The 9144-nt window shown below is 42.7% G+C and overlaps 1 long non-coding RNA gene across 1 annotated transcript; it reads left to right on the forward strand.

Moving 5' to 3' along the window:
• Window positions 1-2058: 2058 nt before the first annotated feature.
• On the forward strand, window positions 2059-8859 carry LOC148684608 (uncharacterized). Its single transcript, XR_015945859.1, has 5 exons — window positions 2059-2212; window positions 5485-5770; window positions 6044-6195; window positions 7161-7202; window positions 8637-8859. It is a non-coding gene; the product is annotated as an uncharacterized LOC148684608 (long non-coding RNA).
• The last annotated feature ends 285 nt before the right edge of the window (window positions 8860-9144 follow it).

Raw genomic sequence — 9144 nt, forward strand, 5'->3', positions numbered from 1 at the left:
ACGATCTGTCCTTCCAGGGAGCACTCAGGGCTGATTTCCTTAAGAATGGATAGGTTTGATCTTCTTGCAGTCAATGGGACTCTCAAGAGTCTCCTCCAGCACCATAATTCAAAAGCATCAATTCTTTGGCGATCAGCCTTCTTTATGGTCCATCTCACACTTCCATACATCACTACTGGGAAAACCATAGCTTTAACTATACGGACCTTTGTCGGCAAGGTGATGTCTCTGCTTTTTAAGATGCTGTCTAGGTTTGTCATTGCTTTTCTCCCAAGAAGCAGGCGTCTTTTAATTTCGTGACTGCTGTCACCATCTGCAGTGATCAAGGAGCCCAAGAAAGTAAAATCTCTCACTGCCTCCATTTCTTCCCCTTCTATTTGCCAGGAGGTGATGGGACCAGTGGCCATGATCTTGGTTTTTTTGATGTTGAGCTTCAGACCATATTTTGCGCTCTCCTCTTTCACCCTCTTTCACTGTCAGTATGTGTACAGTTTGCTCCTTAGCCTTTTCTACCTTCCCAGATTGATGAGCCCCATCTGCCCCTCATTTCCCTCTACACTACAGCATGTGCAGAAACCACCTTCTTGTCTGTTGGACCCACTATTATTCCCACCCGCTCAATCCCCAGGAGCCTGTCTTCACATGCAAGAGAGTCCTTTAATTCACCAATGGTTTGAAACCCATCGGCTACCCTCACTTGGTTTAGCTGGCCAGTGAAAGCCATTCCCGGGATGTGGCTGCTGTTGCATGCAGACAGTATCTAGGAGTCACAGGTGAGAGCTGAGTGTAGGGTGGGGACCAAAGTTGGACAAAGCACCCCAGGAAGAGTATGACATGTCCCCCACCAGAGGTACCACCCCTCCCCTAACACCCCTGATAGGCTCTGATTAGAGATGTTTCATTGTTGTATTAGATGCCTATTATTGTATTAGATGCTATATTAGACATTTGGAAGAGGTGATAAGATAAACTAGAAAAACACAGAGAAAGAAATGAATGTGCATGTAACTGAAAAATGCAAAAAGGAAAAAACAAACAAGCAGATCTCCAGGCAGATGAAATCCAGACTTTTGTCCTCTGGTCTGCATTCTGTAAAATATTGATGAGACAAGTTAAAACTACTTAACAAAAGGTTGAAACAAAGTTAAAACTAATTAGAAACTTAAGAGCTGTGGAGTAAACTCAGTTTTCCTTTTTCCACTTGCCAGTATGTGTATTAATCCTATCCACTCAATCCACAGGAGCCTGTCTTCTTTTGCAAGGGAGTCCCTAACACACCAAGGGTTTGGAACCCATCATCTACCCTCACCTGGTTTAGCCGGCCAGTGAAAACCATTTCCGGGATGTGGCTGCTGTTGCAGGCTGACAGTTTCAGTAACAGCAGCTGAAACCCTGAGACAATGCCCCAGCCCAAGAGTCTGTTGAGCAGCCTCAGCTTCTACAGTTGGCATTAGTGCAGGTCCTCCTGTCTCAGGCCAGGTGGATGAAGCACTGCAAGGCAGAGAGCAGGTCTTCCAATACTCACAGCCAAGAAGGTCTCTTGGTTGGGAAAGCATGCGATCCTGTTTAGGTAATCTGCCCCAAAGGCTGCTAATGGATTTAAAGGTTAAAAACAGCACTTTGCATTGGGTACTGAAACAGACCGGCAACCATCATTGACAGTCAAGAATTGGTGTGACACGATCAAGATAGCTAATCCCAGAACAGGTGTTAGATCCTTCACATGACACAGGTCTATATAGGTTTGGAGCTGGAGGGATCTTCTTGTGGTGCGATACAGTGTTTGTGTAACTTTGCTTTGAAAGAAATAACCAAACTCCTATTTATTTTCATTTAAGACCATGGTTCATGTGCTCTTTCTGCTATTTTGTCTCATTTACCTCAGACCCTTCCCCTTATCAACCCAATCTCCTCATGTTGTAATAACTGGCAAGAGGTCAAATATTTACTTTGACCATGAAATGGAAAGGAAACTTTGAGTGGTCTTCGTTATGAGCAGTTTTCTGATTGGAGGAGAGCAGCATCCTGGGAAGTTTAATAACTGCCTTCCCACTCTGTTTGGGGCACTCAAGTCAAGAGTGCTTCTCTCTGTGTGTAAGTCTTGTCTCCTGAGCCTTGCCAGAAAAGGACACAATGCTTCGAGGAAGGACTGTGAGATGCTGCCTTCTGCTGATGCTCTTGACCATCATGCCTACACGGCCTGCAAAGAAAGGTGTGTTACCAAGAATTAGGTGTCATTCCTCCCCTTATTTTTCTCTCCCCCCCCCCAATATTCACTGGTGCAAACCCATAGAAGGCTGGCTTAATTCCCACTGGAAAAGAATATGACAAGTTAATTGTGTCTTATTGATAGCCTGCCAATTTCAATAGGGCTTCCTATATGAGTGCCTGCCTTTAGATCTGGGCCTCTGTTTTGGTTAAGAAATATTTCTTAACAGTAGTTAATCAGAGTCAAGATAAATTCCTGAAGTGCTCAATGTGCCCTCTTCATTGGAAACTACTGTTTTGGGTTTTTTAATAATAATGTTTATTAGTTTTCAATTACAATCCAATAATAGTCTCATTATAGCAATACCAATTAATAATACAATTATTAATACCAATAGTTCAAATACCGAATTGTATCATTTAAAGAAAGTGGTCCCCCCACATGCTAGAATTGATGGCTTGGTTATTTGCTTTATTTCTGTGTTCCAATATCTTATTAATTTCCATTACATTCCGGTCACAATAATAATCGCTTATATACAACAACTGCAATATTAATAACTTCTATTCGTGTTGACACATTAAATGATTTATAAAACTACAAGTGAGGAACTCAAACTATATCCTTGTTCTTCCTGTGTGTGGCAATTATTCTGTCCGTGATGTTTCTTCCTGTCCTTGTAAGATGTTATGTCTTTCTTTCACCCAGCTGTTGCTGTTATCCATCATGCCTTGGGTGAAGCTGATATCCCATTTTTGTTCCAGAAATTTCTCCATTGCTCTGCTCCATGCTTCATTGTTTTACAACTTTAACAACAGCTGCAAAAATCACTCTGTCATAATAAATAACCTGTGTTTTCACAATTTTTCAGCTCAGCCTGTGGAGAAGAGTGGTCTGTCAAACTGCAGATGACTCAGTAATGAACCTCATCAGTTGGCAAGTTCACAGACTCCTTTCATCCTTCCGTCCAACTGAAGATAAATGAGCAATTATACTTCCAATTAAATTAAATTCCAAGTCCTCTTAGCGCTATTCAGTTCACTCCATAAATAATAAAGAATGGAGAAGCATCAGCTTTAAGTTTCCATCATAAACATTTTGCAAAATAGAGCTTCCCTCCCTTTCCCCCTTTTTTACACACACAGTTCCATTTAATGTTATATTCCATATCTATAATCCAATTTATCCCATCCTCATTGTACAAATATAAATTGAACTAAACATTCAGAGGAGGATTGCCAAATCATAATTGTAGAGAAGAAAAAAGTAAATAAAGAAACCGTAGGCTCCGCTCCCCCAACACCGTCTTTGGCACCAAATGAGGTTTTAGCTCTAATTCAAACTTTGAAGTCCTTGCCTTGCAGTTTTTTATGTTCCGCAGTTTGTGATCCTATCTTTTCCAGTACGCACCTGTACTTTAGTCCAATTAAGCTCTAATTAACAGGAGAACCTCTGTTTCTTAATGGTGGCATTGGAGGATTTTTGGCAGGTGAAGTGCTTTTGCACTCAGCACCTCCCTGCCTCCTGCACTCCATGCCGGAGCGAGAGCCAGGTACTGAGACGAACTGCGAGTGAAGCCCATTCCCCCTTGTCCCTGGGGGGAATTTGCAAGGATAATTGCCCTCAATCATCCTTGTTTTTCCTTCGCCAACAATCTCCCGCTGTCATGGGAGCTGCCTGCATTTAGGCAGGGCGGAACCGGAAGCCCCTCACGGGGCAATTCTAACCACATCTGCTCAGGTGTTAGTCTAATTGACAATGGAACTTGCATTAGTCACAACTAACTTGTTCCTTTGGTTTCAATGGGCTTTTGGTGTCACTGAAGTAAAGCTCATTGAGTTCAAGGAGATTTGCTCCAGGTAAGTGACTACAAAAATGCAGTCTTAGCTATGACTAACCCCTACCCTTCAACATTCCTCAAATGAAAATAGGAACATTTCTCCCTCCCCTAGCAATTGACACCATTCCTCCACCCCACCCCCGAGCATTTCCACCACCACTACACCAACAGGACACAGCTCACACACCCTCCACCATCCTAAGGAAACCCCCTAGTCCCAATTTTATCTTATTTATTCTTTGTTATCTTTACAAAAAGAAAAACACACTAATAAATAAATTTTTAAAAGGGGCAAGGTTAGATGCGGATGCACAAAGCATATTTTTTTAAACCAAGACTCCTTGCATGCTGCTCTGCTCCCCTTTTTCTGCCCAGGATGGTCCTGCTCCATCTGCACCTCAAAGCCGGCGGGTGGCAGCAGCAGCCTTTCCTCCTCCTCACCCGCTCTCCTGCAGCTGCTTCAAGCAGCCCAAGGGAGGAGGCCAGAAGCAGCGGCCATGGAGAGTCTATAAAGTCCACCTTAGAGGCACTGGGAGGCTCCTGCCCAGCTGCCCCTGCTGGTACCACCACTGCTGCTCCAAGCAAGTGCCACTTCATTCTCCTTCCCAAGCTTCGTGGCAGTGGCAATGATGAGGGAATTGGGGACATTCCAGAATCAAATCAGAAGCCAGGATGGCGTTTGAAATTCCATAACTGTCCCTGGAAAACAGGGACACTTGGAGGGTATGCTAACCTTTCGTGCTGCTTGCTGCAGTAACCTCAAGTAGAATATGACATATGTTTAGAGGCACCATTATACTTCTGGTTTTATTTTGCACTGGAAGCTTTCATAACAAGGAATGAGGGGCCATCCACACTTCCGTTTGTGCTATGATTTCTAGGCAGAGAGCTGAGATTTTTAGGCATGGGTGCAAGTGAGTGGAGTTTTTTATTTGGTCCCACCACAGAAAACCTGTTTGATTTTACTCTGGTTAAGAGGTAAACAATGAGTTTCCCCAGGAAAGTGATGGGACAAGCCTACAAATCCATACCTACAAATCACAGACCTGAAAGAAGCATTATTTTAAAAATAATAATTTATTACAATTGCCAATAAGGAAATACAGGATACAGCTATGTGATTTACTAAGTCAATGATATGTAAACATATGCAGAAGAAAAGAACGAATGGCCTATGATTACAAAGGGTTCCATTGTCTAAATCAAAACAATTACAAATCTTTCTTTCAAAAAAGAAGATAAAAACTAATATTAACCTGTACTAAATCCAGCCGTTCGCATAGACTTGCTGGACCTGATGCTCTTGAGCTGTCGTGGTTGTTTATGAAATGAAATAAAACCAAATGGCGAATAAGCGATCTTGGGCTCTTTGGCCCATGGACACTTTCAGCATTTGTGATAATTTTTTTTCAAGATTTTCTGTTCTTTCTTATAGTTCCCAATGTGGCTCGTGGTGGTAAGGCGTCGCAGTCCAGTATCTACAGCGAACTTGGAAAGCCTGAGAATGCCATTGATGGGTCACCATCTTCTAACTATATGCATGGCCACTGCACACACACAAAAGTAGAACTGAATCCATGGTGGACAGTGGATTTGGGAGCAGAGTTCCGTGTGACCAGTGTTAGTGTCACCAATCGAGGAGACTGCTGTGCATTGCGAATAATTGGGGCTCAAATCCGAATTGGAAACTCACCAGGAAAAGGGGGAATCAGAAGTCCAAGGTAGGGTAACAGAGTGATGATGTTTGACTTTTCATTCTTAAGAGTATAAGAGTATCCCTGCTGGATCATACCATAGCCAAGGTTAAATAGCCTCTTGTTTTCTGTAGTAGCCAACCACATGCCTGTTGGGACCCCATATATAGAACATGAGGACAACAGCCCTCTTCAGCCATTGTCCCTAGTAACTGATAATCAGAGATATGTTGCACCTCACCTATCCTACAATATGACTTCTGGTTTATACTAATCAATATGAACTGGTTCCTATTCAAGGTGTGCTACAATCAGTTTACTGCGCTGAGGGGGAACCGCCAATTTTGGCTGTAAAAAATTGCAAGGACGGTATGTGACTATCACCATCCCAGGCATTCGTATCCTCTCACTGTGTGAAGTTCAAGTGTTTGGTGAAAAGCTACCTTCCTCGGGTAAGTGCAGAGGTTTCCTTCTCATGTTGTGGTTTGGTCGGCTGCTGACCGATGCTGTCTTTGGAAAGAAGTGGATGGCAGATGTCTAGGCTAGGAAGTCTTTAATGGCAGGGGAAGCTCTGGAGAAGGCAGACATCGCATCTATGGGATGCTTCATGTCATATATGCTTCGTTGTCTTTTAATAGCTGCAGTATCAAGTGATGATGTACACCAGAGGTGGGGAATCTTTAGCCCATAGGCCTTTATAGGCTGGCTAGGCCTTCCTGTTTGGAAAGCCATGCTCACATATAGGCAGTGATGACTTTAACATCTTCATGAATAAGATGCTGATACCCTGAGGGGAAATCTGTGCCTGTAAACCTCTGCCCTACTCTCCTAGAGGCACGAAAGCTTTACCAGTAGAAAGGTCAAAACAAAATTTAAAAAATCCTTCCAGTAGCACCTTAGAGACCAACTAAGTTTGTCATAGGTATGAGCATTCGTGTGCATGCACACTTCTTCAGATACACTGAAACAAAAGTCACCAGACCCTTATGTATAGTCAGAGGGTGGGGAGGGGTATTACTCAGAAGGGTGGTGGGAATGGGTGATTGGCTGATAGGAGTGGTAAACCTGTTGATGACTGTTAACGACTGCAATTGGTCTTGCAGGAAAAAGCAAGGGCTGAGGTGCTAAAGAAAGCTTGATCATGTATAATGAGATAAGAATCCAGTGTCCTTATTCAGACCAGGTCTCTCCATGGTTTTAAGCTTGGTAATGGGTTGCAATTCAGCAATTCAATCTGTTATATTCATTGACATTCCTGTGGGACACTGACAAAATTTTTCTTGAGTTCTGGGGGTTTGTGATACCAGTGATCCCCATCAACCAAGGATGTTGTTTTTTAAGTAAGGTTTGGCATGGCTCAGATATTTTTCATCACATAGGAAGTCTTGCTTTGACATTTAATATATGTTTTATCTAGGAGATCAAGAGGGAAGCCCATCAGGAATGGAAGAACCATAAGGTTGGTAAATGATCCTAAAATACACACGCTCCAAAAGCCTAAAACATTATACACTAAACATGAACAGTCAATATTTATTTAGCTGGTTAGTTTGAATCAATATGGTAAATTTGGTCTTCTTCATCTCACCAAACACTTCCAGCAACTTGACGCTTGTCCCTCTTGTCCCTAAGCCTCTATAAGGTGGTTCATTTCATCTTGCAGAGCACAGCCCTCAATCCCACCCACACCCATCAAAATCTTTAAGGCTGTGACCTGGGGGCCCTTCAGATCTTATTTGACTCCAACTTTTAATGTTTAATAGATTATTGTGTTTTATTTTATCCAGATGGGCATTTCCAGATTGGTGACTCATACATAGTTATCCAATCATTAGTTTTTCTGCTGAGAGCTACAAGTGGAAATGTGTGTGTGTGTGTGTGTGTGTGTGTGTGTGTGTGTGTGTGTACACTCTTTTATTGTGTGCAATCTGCTATATTCTATGCCAGGCATCCCCAAACTTCGGCCCTCCAGATGTTTTGGACTACAATTCCCATCATCCCTGACCACTGGTCCTGTTAGCTTTGGATCATGGGAATTGTAGGCCAAAACATCTGGAGGGCTGCAGTTTGGGGATGCCCGTTTTATTGTTTTAGTGGGTAGGACAAAGCTGAGTGGATGGGGAAGCCTCCCATAAGTACCTTTCTGCTGCTCTCACCAGATGCATGTTGCCATTATGCATCTTCCTTGGGATATTGTGTAAGCCTAAAGAAGCAGCTGGGCCTTGTGCTATCTTTGGAAAGCTAGGTTTGATCAGCGCTTGATCCTCGCTTTCAAGGCATGGGTATGAGCGGTTTTCGCCTTGCCCCACTCCTTTCCAAGGGAAAACTCAGAAAATCTGTCCATGGTTCTGATCTGTGACAACTGTCTCATGCACAGGCATCCTTCCATATAGGAAAGAAGTCCTAGTGAGCAACACTTTTATAATAAGACGAAAGACAATTCATATCTTAGTTATTAGTATTACTGTATATGGCATGTTTAATATTGTTTTACAGTACAGTCGCACCTTGGAAGTTGAACAGAATCTGTTCTGGAAGTCCATTCTACTTCCAAAACATTTGAAAACTAAATCACGACTTCTGATTGGCTGCAGGAAGCTCCTGCAGCCAATTAGAACTCACAGAAGCCCCATCGGATGTTCGGGTTCCAAAAAAACGTTTGCAAACCAGAACAATGACTTCCGGGTTTGTGGCATTCCGGAGCCAAAATGTACGAGTTCCAGGGTGTTCGACAACCAAGGTACGACTGAATGTTGTCCAGGGAATGTTTGTGGATGGGTAGCTATGACCATGTAATGAATGAAATAAACAACCCTGGGAGGTTCCATCCCAAGGAGATGCAACCCACAAATTACCCTGGTATCTCAGCTGCCTTATTTTTCTTTCTGCATAGATTACGTTTTATGGGACAGCAGAAATTGCATAACCAAGAGCCTCTAGATTTGTAGAAAGACATCACATATTATCGTTAATCAGTGGTAACAAGAAGGAACCTGGTTGGCTGTCTAGAAGAACCTGCACCCAGAGGGATGTCAACACCTTCCATGACTGCTAAGCCCACCTGCTACTCATGTATAGGTCAAAATCGCAAATAAACAGTAGAACTTGCGACTCTATGTGGCTGGATGTACTGTCTGTTACAAGATCGGGAAACATATTTTTCTTACATATTTTATTCATTTAAATAGGTATAACTCTCACATTTTCAATGTGGTGGTATACACAGCAGAAAGAATTTACAAATGGCAAACATATCAGTAAAAGCTGTTGGGAAGAAATCTCAGAATTGAAAGGCCTTCGTGACTGAGTCAGACCATTATGTCCATTTACATCAATACTGTATATCAGGCACGTCCAACAGGTAGATCGTGATCTACCGGTAGATCACTGGATGTCTGTGG

The sequence above is a fragment of the Zootoca vivipara genome, chromosome 9, assembly GCF_965207765.1.
Source record: "Zootoca vivipara chromosome 9, rZooViv2.hap1.1, whole genome shotgun sequence".
Classification (NCBI taxonomy): domain Eukaryota; kingdom Metazoa; phylum Chordata; class Lepidosauria; order Squamata; family Lacertidae; genus Zootoca; species Zootoca vivipara.